The sequence below is a fragment of the Crocuta crocuta genome, unplaced genomic scaffold (assembly GCF_008692635.1).
Source record: "Crocuta crocuta isolate KB4526 unplaced genomic scaffold, BGI_CrCroc_1.0 scaffold288, whole genome shotgun sequence".
Taxonomy (NCBI): domain Eukaryota; kingdom Metazoa; phylum Chordata; class Mammalia; order Carnivora; family Hyaenidae; genus Crocuta; species Crocuta crocuta.
In genome coordinates, this window is record NW_027532607.1 from 2,032,943 (window position 1) to 2,060,922 (window position 27,980).

Consider the following 27,980-nt stretch of genomic DNA (forward strand, 5'->3'; position numbering starts at 1 on the left):
TACTACCCATGCTTTGATTTTGTAAGTGGCCATAGTGATCTTAAATAAACTTCATCCGATCATATCAACCCTAATCTTAGAGCCCTATGATAGTGTTAGTAGATCTTAGAATAAAATTCAAATTCTTAGGCTAAATTTATAGAGCCCATGATAATATAAACACTGCCTAATCTTCAACCTTCTTCTTTTTTTAAAAATAGACTTTATTGGGGTGCCTGGGTGGGTCAGTCAGTTAAGCATCTGACTTTGGATCAGGTCATGATCTCACAGTCTGTGGGTTCAAGCTCCATATCAGGTTCTCTGCTGACAGCTCAGAGCCTGGAGCCTACTTTGGATTCTGTGTCTCTCTCTCTTTCTGCCCTTCTTCCGCTCATACTCTGTCTCTCTCTCTCTGTCTCTCAAAAATGAAGTTTATTCACTTTTTAAATTAGACTTTATTTTTAAAGCAGTTTTAGGCTCATGGCAAAACTGAAGGGAAGATATGGAGATTTCTCATATACCCTCTGCTTCCCCACATACATACACTATTCACTGGCCTTTCCCCTCAGTCTCCTCACTGAGCCCCTACCATTCCTTTTCAGCCATGCTGAAACTCCCATCCACTTAGCATCTCTGTCCTTATAATAGATACCATTTTTTGATATATTTTACTTGGTTTTCTTGGTTTGGTTTATTGTTTGTCTCCTTAATAAACATAAGCCCTACAAGTTCACTGTCTTATTTCTAGCATCTAGAAATTAGTAGATTTATAAATATTTGTTGAATGAATCAATATGCTTTTTTCTCTGACTCACCATCATCTGCCTTCACTGTCATCTAGCTGCCATATTAATTTTTTTAAGGTACTAATTTTATTTTTGTTTTTTTAAATGTTTTATTTTGTTTTCTGAGAGGGAGAGACAGCGTGAGCAGGGGAGGAGCAGGGAGGGAGGGAGACACAGAATCTGAAGCAGGCTCCAGGCTCTGAGCTGACAGTCAGCACAGAGCCCGACGCGGGGCTCGAATCCACAAACCGTGAGATCATGACCTGAGCAGAAGTCGGAGGCTTAACCAACTGAGCCATCCAGGCGCCCCCTAAGGTATAATTTTAGCTAAACAGTTCTTAGTTGGCAGGACCTGGCCTCACCTAGCTTCTCTAGCTTCATTCCCTATAATATTTATTTTATATTAAAAAAAAGTTTTTTTGAGAGAGAGTGCGTAAGTGAGCGAGGGGCAGAGAGAGAGGAGAGAAAGAGAAGTGGGGTTCACCCAAAGCGGAGCTCAGACTCACTCAATGTGGGACTTGAACTTATGTGAGATCATGACCTGAGCTGAAATCAGATGCTTAACCACCTGAGCCACCCAGATGCCCCTGCCTGTAATTCTTATTAAGAAACTTTCTACTTTATCTAAATCAGGCTTCTTTATGCTTTATATTTTTTGTACCCCTTTGATCATGACATTCACCCTGTCTGGAATAAACTTGCCGTTTATTCTTGAGTTACCTCATTAGTGCTATCTAATCAATCACTAAAATCCAGCTTATGTCTCATTTTGGTTCACAGTCATCAATCTTATGCATTACATACTATAGTACTTATTGCCTGTATTCCTAATATGAAACTTATTAATGTAATGTCTTCTATTGTTTATTGAACTTTCTAGAAATGTTATCCTAATATAGTTTAACTATCCTAAGGGTAAGAGAGATGTACACTTCTTTATGTCTCTGCATTAGTTCAGACTGTCATTGTATTTACATTTATATGTCTGCATTTCATTCAAAGTGAATGTAAGAGGTCATGGAAAGTTATTGTTTTTGATGAGGCATGTATTGAGTAACTGTTACCTTACAGTGCATATGTTCTATGTTTCACAAAAGGAAATGACTTTAAATAGATTACCTAACTTAATCTATATAACAAATACCACTTCGTTTTCCAGATCAGAGAAAAAAGACTTGCCCTGGATAAAAAGACTTTCTCAAGTATTTACAGCTAGTAGATAGCTGTAGTAGAAGACATTGAATTTGTATTCTTCATATATTGCTGTCACTGAATAAATAAGACAGTTCATAATGGAATTAAGTCTAAATTGAGATCTGAAAACTGTGTCTATTCTTTGAAGTAGCAAGTTGGATGTTATGAGATCTCAGACTGGTAAAGATTATAGCAAAGGAACAAGTAGGCAAGAGTTCGGTGGCTTCATGTTAAAAATGGGTACCAGTTAGGGGTGACTGGGTAGCTCATTTGGTTAAGCATCCAACTTTGGTTAGGTCATGATTTGGTGTTCATGAGTTCGAGCCTTGTGTCAGGCTTTGTGCTGACAGTTCATAGCCTGGAACCTACTTCGCATTCAACATCTCTGTCTCTCTCTGCCTTTCCCTTGCTTGTGCTCTGTGTCTCTCTCTCAAAAATAAACCTTAAAAAATGGGTACCAGTTATATGCTGTGAGTTGACTTGTCAATTTCCTGTATGTTTATTATTTGAAAAACGTGCCTTAAATGTAAACTAATATTAGCACCTCTCCTGTACATTATTAAATGTACAATAATACAGTTGATATTAATTTAAAGCATTTTTCACTGGGTTGTTTGTTTTTCGGGCGTGTAGTTTGGTGAGTTCCTTATAGATTCTGGATATTAACCCNGCATTTTTTTCATGCAGCAGAATATTGGACTCAATCATTTTCCTTCCCATACATTCCTGCAATATTTACTGAAAATATTAGGTATTCTCAACTAGAGTGGTAAATAGAACGATTAGAAATTAAGGTAGATAATGTTCCACTTCCAGGTCTAGATAGTTTCTCCTCTGTTCTTACTGACTTAAGGTAGCGTATTTGGGGATGGGCTGGTGGGGAAAGAGAGTTGGGAGACAGAATGGAATGACAAATACGAAGGCCATAGTGAGAAATTACAGCAGCAAGTACCCCTTCTTTATGTCCCTCCTTTTATTTTGTACCCATTTTGTATTTTGTCTCTGTTGAAATTGCCACTATTTATCTTATTGTATATCTTGTCTCTCGTTAAAGAAACCTAAAAATTTTTTTCTGTTTATTATATAGAAAGAGAGTGTGCACAAGTAGGGGAGAGGGGCAGAGGGACTGAGAGAGAGAAAATCCACACTCAGCATGGAGCCCAACACAGGGCTGGATCCCATGATGCTGGGATCATTACCTGAGCCAAAATCAAGTTAAATGTTCAACCAACTAAGACACCCAGGTGCCCCTTGTTTCTCTGTTTTATTTTTTTGTCTTTTCTATTGGAAAATAAGTTTCATGACAAGTTCCCTGACTCTTCCACTGCTGTATCCTTAGCACCTGTCTGGCACCTGGTAAGCACTCAATAGTATGTATTTGTTTTATGAATGAATAACATCTGAAGAAAGAGAACTCTGGGGTCAGTGTATAAAATGGACTTCAGTGAAGAGACAGTAGTTAAGAGATGATGAAAGAGCCAAAGAAGTGACAGCAGGGGGCTCCTGGGTGGCTCAGTTGGCTAAGTGTCCAACTATTGATTTGGGCTCAGGTCAGGATTTAATGGTTCACAAGATTGAGCCCTACATGGGCTCTGTGCAGGGAGCATGGAGCCTGCTTGGGATTCTCTCTCTTCCTCTCTCTCTGCCCCTCCTCTTCTCTCTCTCTGTCTCTGTCTCTCTCAAAATGAGTAAACATTAAAAAAAAAAAGCGACAGTAGGACTAATGAGGTTACACAAGGAAGACATTTTTGAGATAAACTAGAAAGGATTTGGATACTAGGGTATCAGGGAAAGAAAAAGAATGAGCAGAAATAATTTGTTCTGAGATTTCTGACTAGAGAGCCTGGCTTACTGGTGTCATCGTGTCATTCCAGGCTCATATGATGTGTACAGTGATCATATATTAAATGAATAACTCTCTAGAAGTAATCTTTTACCTTTTGCACAAAATCTTGCTTTTATATGTAATTTAACTCCACTGTTTATTTCCATTCTTCTGGGTTTCTTTGTAATTTATCCTTTTTTAAATTTTTTATTTTTTGAGAGCATGTGTGCAAGCAGGGGATGGACACAGGGAGAGAGAAAATCCCAAGCAGACTTCACGCTCAGCGTGGAGCCCAACTCAAGGCTCCATGAGGTTATGACCTGAGCCAAAATCAAGAGTTGAACACTCAACCAACTGGATCACCTAGGTGCCCCTGTAATTTACCCTTATTTGAGCTTTGGGATTATGCTTCCCTTGGATTTTAGGACAAATTAATGTTACAGCCCTTTTAGCACTGCTCTGCAATATATCAGCTCAAAGTTTCATTCCCAAGATTATCTAATTTCATAGTCTGATACTTTCATAGTTTACTGTTTCCATCATTGTTGCTGAAGAAGGAAGCCAGAGTAAATTATGAAGAGTTTTTGCTGTTAGCACAAGTCCTTTTGTGACTAATTCTTTCCAGTTTAAGGAAGTAAGTTTTCATTCTTTTAATTAGTTTGTGCCTATCCTCCAGGTGCCTATACCCTGCTTATTGCACAAGGTGCTTGAAATATAAAATACTGATTGAAGTTCCTCTGATGAAACTTCCAGTTTAATCCAATCATGTTTTAAACAGCAGATTTTTTTAAAGATCAAATTATTTAAACTGGTTTAATTTGGACACTTCCTGCAGATCAGTTACTTTAAAAAGCCAAGTGCATTTCAGATATGCCACTTATGATCCTACATTCATAAATCAGAATGTCCAATGAAGAGAAATAAATATTTAGGAAATATATTCTAATTTCTGATTTAAAAAGAGTTTTAAATAGTGTTCAAATGTATAATTTTCGGGATGTCTGGGTGGCCCAGTTGTTTAAGCATCAGACTCTTGATGTCAGCTCAAGTCTTGATCTCAGGGTTATGAGTTCAAGCCCCATGCTGGGCTCTGCACTGAGCTTAAAAATTATATGTGTGTGTGTGTGTGTGTGTGTGTGTGTGTGTGTGGTATTTATAGTGTTTTAAATGCTTTTTTTCATATAGCATATTTTGATGTATAGTAATGCTCTCACCAAATTAAAACAGTAAATTAACACTGTCATTTTTCATCTGAATATATGTAGTTTTTGTTTTCTTAGGAAATTTTAAATATTTCAAATTAAAAACCTCTAGATTATTAGATTTGGGGTTTTGCAAATTTGTGGTATTCTATATTATCCCATGGTTTCCTCATGTGTAATATAATCATGTTTTCTTCTTATGGTAGATGGCAGTTTTAATAATGATATATACATGTACTCGTGATAGTAAAAGGTTAATGATAGAACTATGAGACGCTAAAAGGAGAAAGTATCTTTTAAAAATTGCTTTGGTGCAGCATTCATAGACTCTTGTCCTCAAGGATGTCTGCATTACAGTTCTGTAAATGGGAAGCATTTTTCATACAAGTATAATTTGTATGTCTTTAAAGAAACTCCTGAGGCGCCTGGGTGGCTCAGTCGGTTAAGTGTCCGACTTCGGCTCAGGTCATGATCTCACTGTTTGTAGGTTTGGGCCCCGCGTTGGGCTCTGTGCTGACAGCTAGCTCAGAGCCTGGAGACTGCTACACATTCTGTCTCCCTCTCTTTCTGACCCTCCCCTGCTTATGCTGTCTCTCTCTCTCAGAAATAAATTAACATAAAAAAAGGAAAAGAAAGAAACTCAGTAACCAAAAATTTAACATTAAAAATATGCTCTGCTCCTCCCTGCCCCATTTTCTAAATTTCTTCTATCAGGTTTTATTTGATTTCCTGGAAAAAATAGGTTAACTTAATTTTTATTTTCCAGATTCAGAATGTTCTGAGCAGGAGTCATGATTTTTTTTATTCATTCATCCCTAAGTATCTTCCATCAAAAATCCTGGTTCTTTAAAGGAGTTTCAAAGGAATCTTTTATGCCTTATCAAGATGTAAAGTAATTTGATCATGTTTTTAAACTAAAGATGAACTAGCTGAGTTCTGTTTTGTTTTTTTCCTAAACCACCATTAATCTTTTCTTAGGTTGAAGAAATAAGTAACACTAAAAATGTTGTCTTTACTATTAGAATGACTGAAATTCTTGCATGGTAGCTCCGTTGTTCAACAATTTTCAAATGAAGTGTCTTTGTAAAATTACTTCGTGTAATCAATAAGATATATCAGTGAAGTAATATTAATACAAATATATAATAAAGATATAACTATAACACTAACTTTATTCCTTTTTTAAGAGATTTTAAAAATTTTATTTTTGTAAAAAAATTTTGCTTATTTTTGAGAGAGAGAGAGAGAAAGAGAGACAAAGCTTAAGTGGGGGAGGAGCAGAGAGAGAAGGGAAACACAGAATCTGAATCAGGCTTCAGGCTCTGAGCCCAATGCGGGGCTTTGGGCTCTTTGGACACTTAACCGACTGAGCCACCCAGGTGCCTCTTGAAAGTTTACTTTTGAGAGAGAGAGAGAGAGAGAGAGAACACATGCACGAGTAAGGGAGGGGCAGAGAGAGAGGAGACAGAATCCCAAGCAGTCTCCACATTGTCAGCAAAAAGCCTGATGCAAGGCTTGAACTCACAAATTGTGAGACTATGACCTGAGCCAAAATCAAGTCAGACATTTAACTGACTGAGCCACTCAGGCACCCTAACACTAATTCTATTTCTGTAACAAAATGGTTTTACTGTCTTCAGGTTAGTCTATGGTATTGAAATGTCCTTTCTGTATGTATTGTCAGGGAGCAAGAATTCCTATCTTCATTAAGATCCTTCTTCCTGGACTAGGAATTAAATGACATTGACAGATTAATAGAAGAAAATCAAACTTAATAGGCTAAGAATGGAAAAATCCATATAGACATAGAAATTCCAAAAACAGGCATCATAAGGTATATACATATGTCATTCTGAACTATGGAGAGGAACTACCTAGGAGAGGAAGGGGTCTGGGGCTTCAAAAGGAAGGAATACACTCCACAAGAAGATGAAAAAAAAAGTATATGTTTAGTAAACAAATGTTTGCTAGGCCACTGTGACATGGTAGGACATAGAAGACTTTGATCAAACAGATCTTGCTAGGTTCCTCCCTGTCTACCATACTTGGCTTATGTAATAATGTGGTTATCTATGGGAATAGCTCTTTTCCTAGAGTAGATTATCTAAATTCTTTTTAGGCAGTTGAGGGGGAAGGTAAAGCACTTTCCTTGAATTTTCAGGAATTTTAATGTTTTTAAGTTTTGTTTTGAGAGAGAGCACACAGACACACACATGTGCATGAGAGGGGGAGGGACAGACGGGGGGCACAGAGGATCTGAAGCCAGCTCTGCACTAACAGCAGAGATTCCCAGCCTGGGGCTTGAACTCATGGAGCTCATAACCTGAGCCGAGGTCAGATGCTCAACCGACTGAGCCACACAGGTGCCCCGTTTTAATTGCTTTTTAACTCAAAATGATCTTTATACCAAAGTGGCCCATCTTGGGCAGCTTGTCAGTGGCTCTTACAGTACGTAAAGATATAAAACTTGGAAAATTACTTTGTTCATCTGCATACAATAGATTCAGGATCAGCATACATTTATTGAATATTTATTATGTGCCTTACACTATGTTAAATACTTTAACCAGAATTATAATCATGTATTCGTCTATATTAACTTGAAATATGTGTAAAATTTGGAAATTGTGGGAAAATTCTGCTCACTAAAGATTTTAGTCTAGGGAGCTTATCATTTTGATTAAGAAAGAGTTTGGTAAATATCATTTACAGTTATTGTAAAGCATTTAAGTAGTAGTCTGTGCTCAGACCAAGAATGTTATTGAGAACAGAGACATCTCTTACCCATTTTGTTTTCTTGGTGTTTTCTTAATTAATATTTGTCACATGGCATGAATTTTCTGAAAAAGCCATAATATGATTTCATCTTGTATTTTGTAACTAAAAAAAATCAGATAAAGCTAGTTTTAAATCACTTTGAAATAACTTAGTGACCTTTTAGAATAATGCTGTTCAGTAGAACTTAGTGTAATGATGGATATATTTTTATAAGTCTGCATTCAATATCATAATAGAACTCACGATTGCCCCCAAGTACAATTAATTAAATCACAAAGGTTTTTTGTTTCTTTGTTTGTTTTAGTGCTTACTTTGTATCAAGCATTGTGATACATGTTAGGGATAGTTCCTATTCTCAGGGAGCTCAAAGTCTAATACAGAAGAGAGATTCCAAACCTATCAGTGATAATACAATTGGGGGATAGGCAGGAAGAAGAGGAATTCAAGTTGAACTTTGAATGATAAGTATGTGTTAGGAGTCCACATAGAGAAAGTAGCATTTGCCAGTAGATGAAGATGGGAGACTATATGGTACATTCTAGCAACTGTAAGAATTCTCTATTCCTGGGAGTGCCTGAGTGGCTCAGTCAGTTAAGTGTCCAACTTTGGCTCAAGTCATGATCTCATGGTTTGTGGGTTCGAGCCCCGTGTCGTGCTCTGGGCTGACAGCTCAGGGCCTAGAGCCTGCTTCGCATTCTGTGTCTCCCTCTCTCTGCCCCTTCCACACTCATGCTCTGTTTCTCTGTCTCAATAAATAAACATTAAAAAAATAAAAAAAAAAAAAAAAAATGCTCTGACAGAGTAAAATANGAGAGGGGCACTTGTGGGAATGAGCACTGGGTGTTATATGGAAACCAACTTGAAAATAAACTATTTGTAAAAAAAAAAAAAAGTTGCTAAAAAGAATGGACAGTTAATCACTCATCAGTTCATGAAACGTTTCGTGTACCATGCTAGAGTCTGGATTATATCTTTAAAACCAGAAGCGAGCCATTACAGGGTTTTAAACTGATGAGTAAAAAATATTTTAGCATCAGGGCCCCTGGGTGGCTCAGTCAGTTGAGCATCCAACTTTGGTTCAGGTCATAATCTCATTATTTGTGAGTTCAAGGCCCACCTCAGGCTCCCTGCTGTCAGTGCAGAGCCCGCTTCAGATCCTCTATCCCTCTCTCTCTCTCTCTCTCTGCCCTTCCCCTGCTCATGCGTTCTCTCTCAAAAAAAAATAAAACATAAAAAAAGGAGTGTAGCATTTTTAACTCCGTACCCCTGTCCCAGATTTATTAAATTTGAAATTTCTAGAGGAAATGAGAACTTTCTGTTAAAATTTATGTTTGATTAGATCCTATATAATCTTTTCCCTGCTCAGTTTTATTTGCTGTTGTAGCAGTTAGAATGGTTAGAATTACCAAAGATTCAGTTTAGAATGACTCAGATATGAAGAGGATTTGTAAGTTCATAAATAGAGGATTCTGGAGGTGTGGTGATTTAGAGATAAGTTAATTCTGAGGCTCAGCAGCATCACCAAGGACTCAGTTTCTTTCCATCTCTCTGCTGTGCCATTTCTAGCATCTCGGTGGTGGTTTTCTGGCTTGTCCTTTCATAGCTGCAAGAGAACTCTCATACCTTCAGCTTGTATATCTGCACACAGCATTGTTTGGAGACTGGTAGAACAACAGGCCTTCTTGGGTCTATTTTTAAGATTGAGGAAAACTTACCAGAAAGACTTCTCTCTCCCACTGCCAGTCGCTTCACATACCATTGGCCAAAGTAAAGCACATAACTTTTTTTTTTTTTTTTTTTTAGTTTTTAGTGTTTTTTTATTTTAGAGAGTGAATGTGAATGGGGCAGAGAGGGGAAGAGAGAGAGAGAATCTTAAGCAGGCTCTATGTTTAGTGTAGAGCCTAACTCAGGGCTCAATCCCACGACCCTGGGATCATGACCTAAGCTGAAATCAGGACTATGAAGACCAACTGACTGATCCACCCAGGTGCCCCAAGCACATAACCTTTCTTAAACCAATTAATGGAATTGCAACTGTTATTATTAAGATTTATTTAGTAGTTATCGTTTATCTGCTGAGGCTAGGGAGAGAACCAGCCTAAAATACCTAAGATAAAATCGGGGTTATCTACTTTGAAGACATATCTTCTTGAAAGACTTGGTTTCTGACCTACAAAGCTGAAGCCTGGGCCCCGAACTATCGGATTTTCCTGTAGAAGAGTCCTTGTCTGGGAAACAAACCAGCTGATCATCCTAGAAGATAGATTTCTATATTGTTCTTGACCAGAGTAATACTTTTCTAGTCTAGATTAGGAGTACATGGGAGATTTGCTTTCACTAAATTTTTTCTTCTATATATGTATTTTTAATGATATGAATCCTTTTTGTGTCTTTTGCTAAGAAGCCAGATTTTTCAAACTCAAGTATTCGGAACAGATTTGTCTGCCCTTTTGCTGTCACTTCCCATCCTAGCCACAAAAGACTTGGCTGCTTTAATTTTCAGATGTTTGGTGGGAGAAAGACAATATTGAAGAAAAAAATTGATTCTTTCAAAATAATGCTTAGCTGCTCTAAAAATTTATGCCTCATTCTGTTACCTCTGATATTATTTATGTACTAGTTAGTGTAGTCATTCATTTACTTAGAATATTGTGTTACTTAGCAATTATTCTTCGTTCCCGTCTAAAGACTGATGGCCAGACTCGGAGTAAATCTCCTTTCTGTTAACCTTCCAATCAATTTATATTCTGAGGCTAAAATACTATTAGGTACTATTTAAATACTTCTTTTCCTCCCTTCCTGTCTGTGTGCTGTCTTTTCATCCCTGATTATATTGTGAGCACCTATTATGGGTCAGGTAAAATACTGAAGGGTATAGTTTACTTAGAGATACAAGACCTAGTGTCTCCTAGATTATGCTGTAGGGTATAAGTAAACCTGTAGTATGTATAGTGTGTGAACTATTACAGTGAAATTCTGCACAGGATACTGTTGGAGCATAGAAGAAGAACTCCATTTCAGACTTGAGGGAAATGGAACAATTCTGGGAGAAAGTAGTGACTATCATTGTTTTAGGCAGAGGAATCAGAAATTATAATGGCTTAAATTGTGAGGGAGCTTGATACATTTAGGAAATGACATACGGGTAGCTTGGTACTTTGGTTGGCTTCCATTTCTTATGTCTGCTTCTTTTCGTATGTCTTTCATTCTTTTCTGACCTTACACATTAGTTTCCTCTGTTCAGTTCACATAGTGGAACATAGCTACTAACAACACTTCACTTTTACATCTTAACAGTTTAAGCGCTCAGGAGGTGGATACCAGCTCAATCATTTTGTTTTCAAATCCATATGCCCATGGGTAGGTTCACTGTCTCCTAACTTAGGTCTTGTATGTACCCTGAACAAATCAGTTCTACTCTGGATTGGGGTTTGGGTAAGGTTTGTCATCATGTCACCTTCGGTTAGGTCACTTATCTTGGTGGAAATCAACCATGGCAAAGGCAGGGAGTAAAGTAGCAGATGGAATGAAGATTGGTAAAGAGTAGTTCCCAGAAAGGGGTGTGGTACGATGATGGGCAGAGCAAAACAACACAGTCAATATTAGGACCAGTGGCAGCAGCGTCCAAGTCAGAGATGATGAGGGCCTTAAATTAAAAGGTGGCAGTGGACATGGCGAGATACCAAGAAAGAATCAACTGGACTTCATTGGTTGAGTTTGGGCTAAATGAAGGAGGTGCCATCATTTTATTTATTCATTTATGGATTCGCTCAACAAAAAGTACTTGCTGAGTGCTTGCTCTATGGCAGCTACAGTTAGGGGTACTAGAGATACAGCAGTGCCATAGTTCAGGTCATTATCCTGGTTATGTTGTAACTTATCCAAAGATGACACTCGTGTTTCTGGCTTAGATGGTTGGGTGAATGGTGGGTTCCATTCACTTGAATTTTAAGAGGGAATGTAATGAATTCAGTTTTGGAGATAATAAGTTTGCAGTGATAATGACATATTCAGGAGAAGTTAGATACATGAGTTAGGGGCATAGGAGAGGGCAGAATAAGAGGTCTAGAATTGGGAGTCCTATGACTACATGGTGGTGGCTGAAGTTTTAAAAACTTGTAAGGTGGGATTTACTTTGTGTGTATGTATAGTTCAGCGAATTTCAACATGCATATAGATGTATGTAGCTGCCACCACAATTAATACACACAATGGTACAAGTTACATTATGGTACCCCTTCTAGTTACACCCTTACCCTACCCCTAATCCTGAAAAGCAATGAGCTATTTTTCTCTTTCTCTGTAGTTTTTGTTTGTTTGTTTGTTTGTTTTNAAAAAATTTAAAAAAAGAATGTGATATAAATGGAAAGTAAAATTATAGAGCCTTTAAAGACTGGTTCCTTTCATTCAGCATAATGTCTTTCAGATTCATTCAAGTTGTTGTGTCCAGCAATAGTTTATTGCTTTTTATTGCTGAGTGGTATGCCATTGAATAGATGATCCATTGTTTCTTTATTCATTCACCCACTGAGGAACATTTGGGTTGTTTCCATTGGGGGGAAGTTGTGAATACAGCAACTTAGAAACATTCATGGGGCGCCTGGGTGGCTCAGTCGGTTAAGCGTCTGACTTCGGCTCAGGTCATGATCTCACGGTTCGTGGGTTCGAGCCCCGCCTTGGGCTCTGTGCTGACAGCCAGCTCAGAGCCTGGAGCCTGTTTCCGATTCTGTGTCTCCCTCTCTCTCTGACCCTCCCCTGCTCATGCTGTCTCTCTCTCTCTCAAAAATAAATAAAAAACATTTTTAAAAAATCTTAAAAATTCATGTACAGGTTTTTGTGTGAATATAAACTTTCATTTCTCCAGGGTCAGTGCCTAGGAGAGAGATTGTTGGATTATATGGGAGGTATGTGTTTAACTTTATAAGAAACTGTTGAACTATTTTCCAGAGTGCCTGTACCATAGTCATTCCCACCAGCAGTATGTGAGAATTCCAACTGTTGCACATGCTTGCTAGCACTTGATACTTTCAAGATAGGTATCTTTTAATTTTAGCCATTCTGACAAATGATCAGTGGTATCTCATTGTGGTTTTAATTTGCATTTCTCTAGTGGCTGATGATGAACATATATTTTCATGTGTTCATTTGCCTTTCATATATCATATATATTAAGTGTCTGTTTAGATTTTTTTGCCCATTTTTAAATTCAGTTGTTTGTTTTCTTGCTATTGAGTTTTGAGAGTTCCTTATATATTCCAGATATATATTCTTTGTTGGATATGTGAATTGCTTTTTTGGTTCTCATAACCGTGATTTCTTTTTTTCAGAGCAAAAGTTTTACATTTTGACCAAGTGCAATTTATCTTTTCTGTTGTTGCTGTTCTTTTTTTTTTAAATGGGTCATGCCCTTTGGTATCATATCTTTTTTTTTTTTTTTTACAAATAGTTTATTGTCAAATTAGTTTCCACATAACACTCAGTGCTCATCCCCACAAGTGTCCTCCTCCATGCCCATCCCCCCTCCCCCCCACATCCATCANCCCAGGTCATAAAGATTTCTCTTATTTTTTTCCTGTAAGTTTTATAGTTTAGATTTATGATCTGTTTTGAGCTATTTTTCATATAACATGTTTCATATAACATGATTAAGGTTGATGTGTGTGTTTCTTACATATGGATATGCAGTTGTTCTGTTGTTGAAAACAACATCCTCTCTCCTTTGAATTGCTTTTGCATCATTGTCAGAAGTCATTTGGCCATATTTGTTTGGGTCTATTTCTGCACCATCTATTCTTTTCCACTGATATGTTTATATCTTTGTATAATAACATACTGTCTTGATTACTGTAACCTTATAGAAAGCCTTAAAACCAGGTTAGTGTAGTTCCTGTAACTTGATTTTTCTTTTTCAAACTTGTTTTAGATAGTTTAGATCCTTTGCCTTTCCATATACATTTTAGGATCTATATCTATTTTAAAAAACCCTTCTGAGGTATTGGTTGGAATTGCATTAAATCTACAGATTATTTGGAATAGAATTGAAATCTTTACTATGTGGGGTCTTTCAGTCAATGAAATGTGATATGTTTTCCCATTTTTTAAGATTTTACCTTAGATCTTTCAGTAGCATTTTCTAGTGTACAGATCCTATACTTGTTTTGTCAGATTTATGCCTAAATATTTCTTTTCTTCTTTTCTTTTTTTAGCTGTTAATCATTAGAATCTTGATTTCTAATTGTACATTGCATGTGTATATGTGTGTGTGTGTGTGTGTGTTTATATTTATGATTGACTTTTGTTTTTTGACATTGTACTTCGGACCTTGCTAAACTAAACTCACTTCTTAGTTGTAAGAGGTGTTTGGGGGGGGAGTGTTTGATTTTGGTAGATTCCTTTCAAGTGGACAATAATGTCTTCTAAGGATAAAGATAGTTTTAGTTCTTCCTTTGCAGTCTGTGTGCGCTGACTAGTACTTCTAGTATGTGGTAGCCAAGAGTGGTGAGAGTGTGTGTTCTTGATCTTAAGAGGGAAACATTTAGCCTTTACCACTAAGTATGATGTTGGCTGTAGGTTTTTTGTAGATGTTCTTTATCAAATTGAAGAAATTCCCCCATATTCCTAATTTTCTAATTTTTCCATGGATGGATGTTGGGCTTTGTTAAATACTTGTTTGCATCAAGTGATATGATCATGCAATTTTTCTTCTTTAAATCATTAATATGATGGATTACACTGAGTGATTTCCAAATAGTAAACTAGCTGAGCATGCCTAGTATAAATTCTTCTTGGTTACTGCGTGTGTGTGTTTATACATTATTGGATTTGATCTGCTAATTTTTTGTTGTGGATTTTTGTTTCTGTGTTGAAGAGGGATATTGGCCTATAGTTTCCTTATTTTGTAATGAGTTTATCTGCTTTGATATCAGAGTAGTTTCATCTTCATAAAATGAGTTGGGAGTATTTACTTTTCTTTTCTGGAAGAGATAGTATAGAATTGGTGTTACTTACTTAAATGTTTGGTTCACCTGTGAAACCATTTGGGTCTGGAGATTTCTTTTTTGTAAAGATAATTTAACCACAAAATTTATTTAATAGTTGTAGGAATATTCTGATTACTATTTGATTTTGGTTAAGTTTTAGTAATTATTAATTACTTGCTAAAAGATGTGTTTTGGGGTGCCTGGGTGGCTCAGTTGGTTAAGCATTCGACTCTTGGTTTTGGCTCAGGTCATGATCTCATGGTTCATGAGTTCGAGTCTTGCATTGGGCTCTGTGCTGACAGTGTGGAGCCTGCTTGGGATTCACTCTGTCCATCTCTCTCTACCCCTCCCCACTCGTGCCCTCTCTCTCAAATAAATAAACTTTAAAAAAGCTGTATTTTGAAGACCAAATTTTGCTGTTTACTGGCTATGTGACCTTGGGAAAGGTACCTCAGTGTTAACCTCTCTGGTCCTTAATTCGTTCATCTGAAAAATTAAAAAGACTTCTTTGATCTCCTTAAGATTTCTCCCAGTTTTTAAATTCTAGAATTTGGGTAAGATAAAAGTATATGTGTTTGAAGTTTATGTGAAAGGATTGTGAGCCTCTGTTTCTTTTTCATCTGTTAGTGTTTGAACATTGGTTTACCTTGATTCACTTAGCCTTTTAACACACAAGGTCTGTATTTTCTTATCAGTGGATTATGTACTGATGAAAGATATGGTTAAGAGGCAGGCCTTTTTATGCATTCATACATGATATACTTATGGTATATGAAAAATTATTTTCATAATTATGTAAGAACATGTAAGGTGCATCATATGCTATTTTTTAATGTTATATATTTTTGAAAAATTAAATTACCCGTTTAGAATTTATACAGTGTTAGAAATATATTTCTCTTTTGGTGATTATCCTTCTGAATCTTCATCATTTGGTGACTGTCTTTCTGATTTAAAAAGTCACTCATTTTTAGCTACTTAATGGAGACAATGTATAAATCTTTTGTATAAAATTCATTTTTAAAAGGTGCACACTTGTGCATCCTGTCCATTTATTGTGTTAAAGCAAAGTGAAAATAGCATACAGATCTGCTGCTGAAGGAAACACTTAGTGGCAGCTGCAGCTGGAGGATTTTACGTAGGCACCTGTGGGTTTGAGTGCGTTCAATATACAGACTGCAGCAGGAGGCTGGCGCTGCCTCTGCTGACTCCAGTACACTCCTTCACTGCTGTCTGCCGATCTCTCCACCGGCCAGAAGACAGACAAAATGGTGCAGCACCTAGAGAGCATGGGAAAAAAATAACCGTCAATATGATTCAGAGGTGGGTTTGCTGCGTTGAATAGCAGAGAAAATTGTTTAACAAGATTAAAAGCTTGGATATAGTTCAGTATGTCAGAAATCCTTAGCTGTTTTAATGTCTGATTGTGACCATTTAAGAATGAAAATGTATGGTTCTGAAATCTGCATGCTCCCTATATATAGAGGTTTCAGGTATATTGCATGTGTAACATTAATAAATGTATGCATGGTAGATTATAAACAGATTTATATTTGTACTAAATGTGTATAATGTGTGTGTCTATATCTATACACACACACATATACGTGAAGGGTTTTTTTCCTTATTAATACTAGGTTGTTAAAAAAGTGAGCACTTACAGGGTTTGTATTTTCTGTTGCATATTTGTCGCAGCTCCTACCAATGTCTTTTTCCTTATATTGTTCATTTATAATAGTAGAGAGCATTAGTAGAACATTCTCTGGTGAGGTGGAAAATAAGTGGAATGAACACTGGAGTTGGCACTTCATATTTTATTGATGACTGTAATGCAGTGTGAGTTCGCATTGCACATAATCATGATTTAAATAATTACCTCTTTTATGAAAACAAAATGTTTGTAAGAACGGCCATGTTGTAGACACTGAGTATAAAATGAGGAGGGGAAGTAGGACAAGTAAAATTTCTCTGTCCTTGGTTTCTTGAGCAAGGTTCAGCATTGACTCAAGGCACTGTCATTTTAGAAGTATGGTATAGAAACAATTGAACATCAAGCATAGAAAAAAACATGGAGGTTTAGTTCCCCACCCCTTCCCGGAAGCACTTTACTTACGTACTCATATATTTTGGGTTTCGGTGTCTGCATGTTACTGGGGGAGCTGTCCAGTTGAGACAAGCTATATTTACTTAAGCCACACCCAACAGATTGAGCTTTTTTATGCATTCAGGCACTATTTTAATCCTGTGCTGATTTGTAACCATCTTATGTGGGATGCCTTTGAGTTGTAAAAAGAAAGAGAATACTAGATTCACAGGTTTCAGCTTAATGTGTTCTTGAATATCTGAGTTGTTTTATTAATAGCACAGAAGAACAGTATTTAAGTTATGCAGCATTATCTGAGGTAGAGAGAGAGAGAGATTGAGAGAGGAAATATTTGTATGGTGTCAGTAAAAGTATACTGCAAGTATTCTACTCATATAGGAACAGTGCTGCTGGAATAGTATTTTTTGGTTAGTATTGTAGGTGTTAAATTGGGGGTTGACATTTAGAATTCAGATTCTCTTTGAGAAAATATTTGTCCCAGTGCCTTAAATATTTCACTTAATTTTTCTGTGCTTTAAAAAAATTGCAAAAGCTTAAGTCTGAGTTTGAAATCTATTTATAATATTTTATTCTATACTTGTGACATGTTATATGTGATAAGAATTAACAACTGTATGGCTGTTTGCCACTGTGTTGGATTACCTCAGCCACTTTACTATAAACAGAAATGAGGAGGATCAGCACTCATCTGAGTAGTCTGCATAGTGTTCATATGCTGTATTTTCACCAACTCTTTCTTTTAGACAAAGCAAATTCAGTCTGTTTTCTTCCCCAAAAGAAAAATAACCCTCTCATCTCTACTATATCCTTTTGATTTTATTGAATAACACAGAAGATAATATGGGATTTTTATATGTCAAATTTAGTGACAATATATAGCTAACTATAGACCGAAATATACTATATTATTAGAATGTTTCATGTATCTAAAATGTTATATAACCCTGATGGAATGTTGCAGATGAAACAAAGAAATCTGATTGGTTCCTCACAAGACACAGCAGCCTTGAAATCTGTTCTAACCAGAGGTTTCTACAGCAGACTGGATGGCTAGTTAGTATCACAGTTAAAACATAAAAAATACAGTGGAGACAGGGAGGGGTTTGGAAGAGAAAATGAAGTTGTTAAAGCACTTCAGTAATTTCTATCTTTGGAGCATTTTATTTCCTTGCAGGGGATTTCCCCCTCCTCTTCAGCCTTTTTTTTTCCTCTTTTTTCTTTTTTTGCTTATTGTTACTTCAAGGGTGTTATAGTCTATTAAGTTAACAAACTTTCTAAATAGTATTTAATCAACTAGAAGAGCCTCTCTAAAAAGCGTTTTACTTTAAGTGATAGAGTGGGTTAGTGAAGAATATGATTTCAGAATATTTATTAAATATAGATGAGTGAGACTTGTTGGGGGAAGGAAGGAGGATGTGATGGTAAAGAGTTCTGAAGAACAGGCCACTAATAGGAACTCTTTGGCCCTACCCTTCACCATCCTATTAAAATTGTATTAGATGATTTGTCATCTAAGACTTCAGTGATGCTTGGTGAGGACACATTGTTATTGACATTCAAACAGCAGCCTATTGCAAGTCAAAACAGGTGGAGAATTATTTGCTGTCTACTGGCTATTAGAAACACTCCTGAGATGTGAGAACAATATATGTTAGCTTTTATGTATTTGTTATTCTTGGCTAGATGGTCTGCTAGAATATAGTTGTAAATTACAGTACTAAATATCCAACCCTTTAATCTTTTTACAGAAAATATTGAAAATGCATGTGCAGTTTATTTTATTAAAATTTGAAATTTTTATATATAAACAGTAATAGCTCAACCTCATTTATAGGATCTGGGGGAGGAAAAAATTACTGAGAGCAGGAAATGAGCATTTAAATTAAGAAAATTAATTAAATTGAAAGGAAATGGAGAAGCATCATAAAGCATATTTAAAGAGTAATATCTAACATATAGATATATTCTGATAAAAACCAACTATATTTTTTAGGTTCCAGTTCTGTGCTTAGTTTCTAAATTATCCGATATGCTAATAGAGTCAGGCTGAAGGCAGCTGGCTGCTAGTGTTACAAGCTGAAAACAAAATGGCTGGCAAGGATTAGTACTGTAAATTTGCAATAGAGAGCTGGATGCAATTAAGATATCTTTTATTGAAGGAGACTGTTACAAAGTAAGTTGATGAGGGAAAGACTGTTGTAGTAGATGTTTTCGACAATAAATGTCTTTTTATTAAAGAAAATGTAAAAATACTTTATTATAGCTTAAAAACAAAAGATTTTATGCTATAAATAGAGAGTAAATCATTTTCAGCAAAGCAATAAAAAACACCTCTCGTCAGTATTCATTTAACCATGATTGTCTTTGTAATTCTAAGATCCAGGTAGTTTCTGAGTGTATTATTTATGAATCTTTCAGATTAACAGGATGGTTGCAGGTAAAAGAAATAAAAAATAAATACATTCTTAGAGTGGGGGGGATTCAGAGTTAAGTTTCTTGGAGTTTTATTTAATAATGAATCTTTTAGATTAGAATCATTGAGAAGGATAAAAGAAATAGAATAACAGGAAAATTTAGACCTAATGAAAATAGAGTTGAGAAAGTAACTTAATCTCTATAGATTTGTATATTAATATGGATTTTTCTCTGTATTTTCTGTTGATTTTTTTCTGTTGATTTTAAGCAATTGTTGAAAGATTAAGTGACATCAAAATTGTTGATAGGCTCAGATATATTGAGAAGTAGCTTCAGGGCATTTTAGTTACTTAGATTGAAGACAGCACATTAGCTCACATGTCTGTCTCTCACAGTGTGATGGCTATGTACTGCAAAGAGGGCAGACAATATAAATTTGTCATCTTACTTCTCTAGCACCTAATGCAATGCCCTAGCACTTAGTGGGTGCCCCCAACTGGTGAAGAATAATGATAGCAAACACTTTGTGCATAGAAAGACACACCACCCACACTTAAATACATACATAATTATACTCATTTACTTTTCAGAATCTGTGGGATAAATTATATTACAATTGACCCTTGAACAATTGAGGGTTTGGAGTGTTGATTCCTGCACTGTTGAAAATCCACAAATAACTTTTGACTCTCCAAAAACTTAAGTAGCCTTACTAACAACCTACTGTTGACTGGAGCCTTATAGACAACATAATTGATTAACACTTAGTTTTCATGTTATATGTATTATGTACTACATTCTTACAATGAAGTAAGCTAGAGAAAATAAAATGCTAAGAAAAGCATAAGGAAGAGAATATACGTTTATAAAAATCGTGTATAAGGGCCCACACAGTTCAATTCCATGTTGTCAAGGATTAGCTGTACTTTATTTTACTCACTTAGCAGATGAAGAAACAGAGCCAGAGAAAAAGAAGTTAAATGACTTGTCCAAAGTCATACAGTAAGTATGGGATTTGTTCTTGTATGGTCCGGAAGTCTTTTATTGTCTCTTCCTCATAGGTGTTAATATTCAACAGTATCCTTAATCCTCAGGAGGACATGTTTTGCATATAATCTGATGGAAACTGCAGAGCAGAGAAAATCTTTCTGCTGCATCTCTTTCAAAATTGCTTTAACTGATACTTTGTTTTCTAAAATCCTTTTCTATCACTTAGCTATAGCTGATGATGGCCCATTATCATCATCAGCTAATATATATGTGATTTCTGAAAGCTATTTAAAAGCTCATAGCAAGTGTATTCAGGAAGCACTTGGAAAATATGTGAAGCTTTCTGTACTCCCAAAATGGCTGCCAACATGTAACCTGCCATCAAGTCCTGTTGACTGAAACTTCTGAATGCTTCTCAACTTTGTCTACTCTTGTCCTCTTCTCACTTCCTAATTTTAGGATTTCCTCTTTACTCACTTAAATTATTACATCTCCATTCTTAGTATCCTTAGTCCATTCTTTATTTTGCTACAGTAATGAATTTTCATAAATGTAAATTCCCATAACTTTCAAAATAAAATATGGTATGTCTTTTTACTAGTTCTCATTGCTATAACCATATCCTAACACAGATGCACATAGACATAGATAATTCAGACTCCTACATACAGATTAGAATTTGGTAAAAAAAAAAAAAGTTAATATTTGAATCTCCTTTATCAGAGATGAAAAACCTAATACAAATGTACCCATGAACAATATTTAGTTTAGTATTATATGTATTCTAAAATTTACTAAGTTGTAACATTCTCTCTATAGAATTCTGCATCTGGCTTATATTGCTCTTGTTGGTCTATAGGATATCAGTTTATTTCTTGTATGTGTTGTATAGTGTACAATTTTATGAGCACATTTCTTTTATTCTTTTCCCTCTAATAGAAATCTGAGTTTATTTCAGTATTTGTTTTGTTCTGTGTTATTACAAATAATGCTGCAGTGAATATCCTTAAACACATATTCAGAGTTTTTCTAGGAGCTATACCCAGGAGTTGAATTGCCAGGATGTAGATTATTTGCATTTCACTTTTATTTTTTAATTTTTAATTTTTATTTACTTCTGAGAGAGAGCAAGAGCGAGAGTGAGAGGGAGACAGTATGAGCAAGGGAACGTCAGAGAGAGTGGGGGTATACAGAATCTGAAACAGGCTCTGAGCTAGCTGTTAGCACAGAGCCCGATGCGGGGCTCGAACCCACGAACCGTGAGATCATGACCTGAGCCGAAGTCAGACGCCCAACCGACTGAGCCACCCAGGTGCCCCAGAAAATTGTTTTTATTTATTTATTTTATTTATTTATTTATTTTTTTAATAGTTTATTGTCAAATTAGTTTCCACATAACACTCAGTGCTCATCCCCACAAGTGTCCTCCTCCATGCCCATCCCCCCCTCCCCCCACATCCATCAGTCCTCAGTTTTTGTCAGCATTCAAGAGTCTCTCATGGTTTGCCTCTCTCCCTTTCCCCCACCATTTCCGCCCTTCTTCTCCCCCTTGTTCCTCCGTCAAGTTCCTCCTAATCCTCCTATACGTGCAAACATATGATATTTGTCCTTCTCTGCCTGACTTATTTCGCTCAGCATAACACCCTCAAGGTCCATCCATGTTGCTACACATGGCCAGATTTCATTGTTTCTCATTGCCATGTAGTATTCCATGGTATAGATAAACCACATCTTCTTGATCCATTCATCTGGTGATGGACACTTAGGCTCTTTCCATGTTTTAGCTATTGTGGAGAGTGCTGAGAAAATTGTTTTTAAAATGGTTGAAGTTTTGTGGTTTTTTCAGGTTTTTATTGCATTTTGATTTTTTCCCTTTTCCCCTTAAGTTTTTAATGAGATGATGGCATGACAAGAGGATCTAGTTATTTTTTTCTCCTATGAAAAAAGTTAATTTTTGTACCTTATTATTTTGTTGAATAGCCTTTCCTTTCTCCAGTGCTTTATAATGCTATTTTCTCACATGAGGTTCCTTTATTTACATGTGAGTCTTTATTCAATTTATCTAGTTACTTCCTTATATTTTGATTAAACATTTCTGTATTCTTTTTTTCTGATGTTTATTTTTGAGGGAGAGAGAGAGAGCGCGCGCATAAGTGGGAGAGGGACAGAGGGAGAAAGTGAGAGAGGGAGGGAGATATAGAATCTGAAGTGAGCTCTAGGCTCTGAGTCAGCTCGTGACCCATGAATCATGAGATCATGACTTGAGCTGGTAGTTGGACACTTAACCATCTGAGCCACCCAGGTGCCCCTAAATATTTCTGTATTCTACTAGATCCTAATGATTGCTTTTATTCAACCACATAATCATTGTTGTATTTACATTTTCTGGTTACTTAAGAGAAAAATACAGTATAGTAACACTCTAGTAAAGACCTTACTAGTGACAAGTTTAGAGAAGGAAATAATGTTTTTGAATTTTGTATGTTACATATACCAAGATTTTTCCTTTAAAAAACATTTTTTCTGTAAAATATTTTGATCTGGAATTTTTATTTTCATTGCCCTCATTATAAACAAATAATATAGGCATATGTGATAAAATATAATTTAATTGTGAAAAAAGTTGAGGCATAGTTATATAATATTTTTATTGGCTTTTTATTACTTTGGTTTTTCAATGAGTGTCAATACATTTAAACACACTTATCAGTCAGAACAGAAAGATGTGCCTTTTCTTGGGGGTGAAATGTGGGAGGGGAAGATTTGATTTTCAGTCTGGTAGCTATCCTATCTTTTTAGGGAGTAAGAGGAATAAATATGAAAGTTTATTTTATTATGAACATATGACAAAATAATTTTCTATGAAGGCAGGAATTTGAGGTAAAAACCACTTTATCCTGACTCCCCAGGTATATAGTAGTTTCTCAGGTTTCTACTCTAGACATCCTGAGGGTAGAGATCAGAAACTGGAAGAAAGCCAATATTAGGAAAACAAAAGGAGATCTAATTAGAAAGGAAGCTGGAAAAGTAGATCCTTATAGATCATGTTAAGAATTTATATCCTAATGGGGATCACTTTAACATTTTAAACATTAAATGGGAAAATATTACATTTGCATTTCTAAATGGTTACTCAGAATGGCCATAGGAATTGAAGACAGGTTGGGCGAGAGATATTTAGAAAGGAAAATCAACATTTGGTGATGAAATCATTGAGATGAGCTCTGACAGAGTATCAAGTTTGAAGGGGTGAGGGGAAGGTGAGAATTTCATGAATTGAAAAATTGAATGTTTTGAATTTGAAATACATATGAGACATTCAAGTAGAGATTTCAGAAAGGCAATTATTACTTAGTAGATGAACCTTTCCAGTTTTTACACAAATAAATGAATAAGGAGCTCCCTAGTAGAATAAAGTATTTAAAAGTAAAACATAAACGTTTGTGTTGAGAATTGGGAATCATTACAGAGCTCCTATTGGAGAATTACTTGTTTGGTTTAAAAAAAAATCAAGGGATTAAATAATTTCATTTCTAGCTGTTCCTGTTTCCCTCTTTCCAATTCCAGATCTAGAATTGATGAGGCACTGAATAGAGGTTAAGATTAAATCAGATTGAAAATTAAATTTTTGGTTGAAGCGACTTACTATTTCTTCTTCCCACTACCCCATCTTCTGTTCTCTATCTTGGTTAACATAATTACAATCAGTCCTTCCCAATCAAGAATTCTAAGGCATCCAGGGGCACCTGGGTGGCTTAGTCAGTTAAGCGTCTGACTTTTGCTTAGGTCATGATCTCGCGGTTCGTGGGTTCGAGCCCCGCGTCGGGCTCAGAGCCTGGAGCCTGTTTCAGTCTGTGACTCCCTCTCTCTCTGACCCTCCCCTGCTCACGCTGTCTCTCTCTCTCTCTCTCTCTCTCTCTCCTAGAAATACATAAATAAAACATTAAAAAAAATAAAGAATTCTAAGGCATCCAGAATTCCCTTCTTTCACTTATTTCACTCATGCAAATTAATTAATTTAACAGCTATCTTTTGAGCACATACTGCATATCAGTGGTTGCTCTAGGCTTGGGGGATAGAACAGTGGATACAAAATTATTTGCCCTCATAGAACTTACATTCTAGTAGAGAAGATGGCCAAAATTAAAGTAAATAAGTAAAATATAGAATATGTTAGTGATAACTACTAAGGAAGCAGGAAGCAGGGAAGAGAGACATACTGTTTCCTTGTCTATGAACTTCTGTAAAAAAGTATGTCTATGTAAATCTGTTATCTGTAGTGGGTATGATTTTAGAGAGGGTGCTGAGGGAAAACAGTCACTGAGGGGACACTTAGATACCTATCTAATAGAAATGAAAGAACAAGCCATACTGATGCTTGAGAGAGAAATAGTCTAAGCAGATGCCTTGAGATGTGAGTACATCTTTGGCGTTGTAAAGCACAACAGGGACCAGTATGCTTCAGTGAGGTCAGAAGTGTAGGAGTAGTTGGAGATGAAGTTGGCGAGGTAATGGGGGCCGGATCATGTAGTGCCTTCATCTAAGTACTTTGACCTTTACTCTTACTAAGATGGGGAATCTTTGATCAGAGCAATGTCATGATGTGATTTGTGTTTTAACAGAACCATCTGATTGCTGCGTTGAGAACAAATTGAAGCCAGGCCAGGGCAGAAGCAGAGAAAGCAGGTTATAGACAAAGGTGGCTCAGACCAGGGTGGAAGAAGCAAAGGGTGAGAAGTTGTTTGGATATATTATGAAGGTGCAGCTGATAGGGTTTACTGTTGGAGTCATATGCAGTGTGAGAGAAGAAGAGGGGTGAGGGATAACTCCAGGGTTTTTAACTCCAACTAAAAGAATGGAGTTGCTTTTTACAGAGGATGAGGAAGGTTGTGAGAGGAGGGATGCTAGGATGTGTTAAGTTTTGAAATGCCTGCTTGATACTCAAAGAAGAGATGTAGGGAAGGCAATTCTGAAAGCACTGAGCTCATTCATGAACAAGGTTCAGGCTAGACATACAAATTTGGGAACTGTCAGCAGATAGATGAAACATAAGGCCATGAGTTTGTCTGAGATAAACAAAGGAGGGTATGTAGCAACGAGTGCAGGTTAGAAAAGTGAGCCCTGGGGTACTAGACCATTTAGAGACTGGGGAGATGAGAAAGAACAAACCAGGGAGATGGAGAGGGAGCAACTGAGGTAGGAGAGGGTGGTGCCCTGGAAGTTAAGTGAAGAGAAAACTTGAAGGAAAAGAGAATGATTAACTGCATCAAATATTGTTATAATAAGGGAAGGAAGGAAGGAAGGAAAGGGAAAGGAAAGGAGGGAGGGAGGATGGAAGGAAGGAAAGAAGGAAAGAAGGAAGGGAAACTCACCATTGGATTTAGTGATGGGCTTTATAGGAGATCTTGGTAAATGTGACTTTGCTGGAGCTGTGGGAGCAAAAACCTGATAGGAGTGGATTTGAGGAAGAAACGGGAAGGAAAACTGATGTAGTGATTAGAAACATCTCTTTCACAAGGATGCAAAGTTTTTTTGTGGTTCTCAGCCCCAAATATTCCATGAACCTACCCTTTCTTCTGTAGTCTCAGTGTTAGTGCATTTATTCAGGCTTTCCTTTCTTTTGGGCTTAGTGCAGTGATCTCTTTGCCTTTAGCCTGTGACCCCATAGTGCCAGCTTAATATATGCTTGCCAAATTTGTCTTTTGAAAACACTGGTCAGCTGTGCTCCTCCCCTGCTCAGTGTCCTTCATTTTCTTCCCCACACTTAGAGGGTGAAGTCTACTCGTGAATAATGATTATGCCTTTTTTGATTATGCCTCTGCCAACTTTCTGTTTTCATATCCTGCCTCTTCCCTATACTTTCTGTGCTCTAGTTCTGTCAAACTCTGGATTTTTCTAAATGCACCATGTTATTTTATTCTTGCCTGTTTTTATAAATAAAATCTTGTACTGTTCCTGAACATCCCTTCTCATACTTTAGAAGCTGGGGCTTGCCTGAGACCAAGTTAACGTGAAAAAGCAGAGGCTATTCTAGTTTTTAGAATCTTACTAGGAAGCTTTTCATCTAGATGACATCATTGTCTCAGTGGTATAACTTCTCAAGCCCAGTCCAAAAGAGTAAATTAGTTTAGTTAACTATAGGTTAAAACCTTCTTGACGTTATACAATATTATCCCAGTTTAGTCCACAACTCCCCAACTCACCATAATCAGTAATAAACAGGGAGTGCACCTGTGAATGTAAACTTCATCCTCAATTTAGAGATCATATCTTCTGTATGGTTAGTATTTCTTACCTTAGGGTCTGTTAGTACTGGAAATTTGCAGATGAATCCGGTTCATCACAGTCTCATAGCTCTGCTCAATCTCTACTAACACTTCTCAACTTTGACTGCACGTCCAGCCATCAGGGAGTTTTAAAGACCCTGTCATGCTTGGATCTGACTCTTAAGTATTCTGATTTCATTGATCTGATTTCATTGAGCATAAGGATTTTTTATTTTTATTTAAAAAAATTTTTTTAGCGTTTATTTATTTCTGAGAGACAGAGAGACAGAGCATGAGCAGGGGAGGGGCAGAGAGAGGGAGAAACAGAACCCAAAGCAGGCCCCAGGCTCTGAGCTGTCTGCACAGAGCCCGATGTGGGGCTCAAACCCAGAAGCCATGAGATCATGACCTGAGCCAAAGTCATCCGCTTAACTGAGTCACCCAGGTGCCCTGACATTCAGTTATAATTTTAATTGTTATTAAGTTGCTATGTTGGATTATTTTATTCAAAAATGTTTAAAAAGTATAAATTGACAAAAATAAACTGAAAATTCCTTCTAGTTCTGTCATTCTGTGAATATAATATGTGCTTATCTGTTCAGATATCTATGCTTACTAAAAATTCCATGCAGAAAACAAACTGTTAAACTCAAGAATTTGAGTGTGCCATACTGAGTGTCCAATTTGAGGTGAAGAGGTTTGAAATCAGAGATTATTTCAAAGTCACCTTGGAATTTTTCATCCTTTTTTTGGTCTCCTACCAACTGTAACATGTCATGATATATTTGTGTATAGATGGAGAATGGTGGAGGAGAGAACAGGCTTTAGAATTAGGCCTAGTTTGAGATCCTGGATCCTGCACTTAAGTAACTCCAGCTGTGGCCATATTTACTGAAAATCTCAACTCCTGTTTCCCGATCTATCAAAAAGAAAAATGATAATCATATCATAAAGTTGTATTGAGGACTGAATGACATAAATTTGTAAAACATTTAGCACAGTGCCTGACACATAATAAGAATCGAATAGTTAGTGCCTATTTTCATTAATGTTGGCACAGCTGAAGAAGCTAGGACTTGATTTTCTTTTTCAGTGATGTAGGGCATGTCAGCGTGTTTACCTGTTTAGTGAATTTGAATGTATTGATAGTGTGCATTCGTGAAATTATATGATGAGGATAGCAATTTGCCTTTGTGGTCTTCTTGCCCCAAACCTGTAACCCAGGTCTGATCATGAGAAACACATCAGACAAACCCCAGCTGAGGGTGTTGTACTAATCTCCTGACCCGTACTTCTCAAAACTGGCAAGGTTACCAACAAAAAAGTCTGAGAAACTAATCTAGGGAACCTAAGAATATGCAATGACTAAGTGTAATATGGTATCATGGAATGGAAAGTAGATATTTAATAAAAACTGAGGAAATCTCAATAAAGTGTGGACTTTAGTTAATAATGTATCAAT

General features: G+C 36.5%; 1 protein-coding gene across 6 annotated transcripts in view; it reads left to right on the plus strand.

Moving 5' to 3' along the window:
- TANC2 (tetratricopeptide repeat, ankyrin repeat and coiled-coil containing 2) overlaps window positions 1-27,980 on the plus strand; it is a 370,672-nt gene that overhangs the window by 80,789 nt on the left and 261,903 nt on the right. The window lies entirely within an intron of this gene.